Raw genomic sequence first — 1,650 nt, forward strand, 5'->3', positions numbered from 1 at the left:
ACCTCAGCATCTGTGAAGTGCAATAAAGCGAAGAGCAATAAAACAAAGCATACCTGCATTGTTGTGAGGATTAAATGAGATAGCATAACAAAAGTGCCTACAATCAAGTCTTTCATCTAAGTTGGGGCTCAACAGAGCCGAAGTTGAAGAGATCAACGTCAAATTGGCTGGAATATTAAGAACAAAGGAGGTGAAACCTCAGAGCTGACTTTTATTTAAATCAGCAGAGAATTAAGGAACGCCAGCATGCTGCTAGGCACTTTATATGTGGGGAGATTTTCTGGACTCTGAGCTGGCAGTTAAGAAAGCTAATTTAAGAGCCAGGATGACTGTGGTTAGGAGTCTGGACTCCAGGGAGAGATTTCCTGAGATCAAAGTTCAGCTCTGCTACTCACTAACCTTGAGTAAGTTTGTTAAACAGAGTCTCATTTTTCTCCACCACATGGGATAATACAGGGTCATTGTGAGCACTAAGTTTATGGATGTAAAGTTCTTAGAACATTGAAGTGTTAAGTATCATTAACTTGATTGAAAACAGGTGGTTTGGCCTGACACGAGACCCATGGACAGTAACTGGAACCCCAGAAATGGAAAGCCAATCTTTTCTTCTTGAGTAGCCGCAATGTAGCAGCTGGGACCTCCCTTGGGAAGCTCAAGGATTGGTGGAGGAAACCACCCAGGGGAGCTCAGTGAGGATTCTCCCAGCCAATGGCATTGAGGGCTTTCTTCTGGTATTTCAAGGGAAGGGCAGAGAACTTTGCAGTTACCCAGAGCAGAGAGACTCACACATGCCCTGCAGACCCCAATGGAGAAGAGATGACAGGAGAGGAGAAGGGAGAAGCACCTACCACACTCCAGGAAGAAGCATACGCTGCCTGTTCTGGTGGGAAGTGAAAGCATAAGTTGAATTCACCATTTATTTAGCAACTCAGATTAATTGGGACTAAAACATTATAAGGAAAATGATAATAATGTCCTATGGATTTTCTCATAACCACTATTACTTATACTATTTTACTAAACACACACACACACACACACACACACACACACACACACACACACATCTGTGCGTCAGACAGGCAAAGAGAGCATTCTCTTTAAAGATGAGAAACTGAAGGGTCAGGGAGCTGAAAAGACTTACTGAAGCCTAGCTGGCCAATAGGGGATGGAGCTGGAATTCGAGTGCCATAAAAGCAGGGCCATGTTCATCTTTTTTCTTCCCAGTACCAGAGACCAAGCTCACATTTATTGATCAGTTTGTTATAGGAAAATGAAGCAACCAGACACTGAGGGATTCTGGAGTACGAAGTTTATTATTTAATGTGCACGGGCCCAGAGGAGTCAGTCTCCAAATTCTGAGCCCCGAACAAAGGATTCTTGGGGGGTTATATAGATTAGGGGTCTTCCTGTCTACATGACAAACATGGGATACAGAAGCAGAATGTGATAATTGTTCTATCAGTGGGGGTGCTAGTTCCAGTCCTCACTATCCGGCTACCCGCCCTCCCAGACGGCCCCATCATTCTCTCTAGGGCCCCTGGGGCCTGGGCAAATAAAGGTTAAACAGAGGTTTTTCAAAGTTTCCCATATCAAGTTGAATGAAAAAATGGGCTGTAACTAGAAAATAGACTCACCTCCTCAGGCTAC

The sequence above is a fragment of the Artibeus jamaicensis genome, unplaced genomic scaffold (genome assembly GCF_021234435.1).
Source record: "Artibeus jamaicensis isolate MK-2021 breed Jamaican fruit bat unplaced genomic scaffold, CSHL_Jam_final contig_402, whole genome shotgun sequence".
In the NCBI taxonomy this organism is placed as follows: domain Eukaryota; kingdom Metazoa; phylum Chordata; class Mammalia; order Chiroptera; family Phyllostomidae; genus Artibeus; species Artibeus jamaicensis.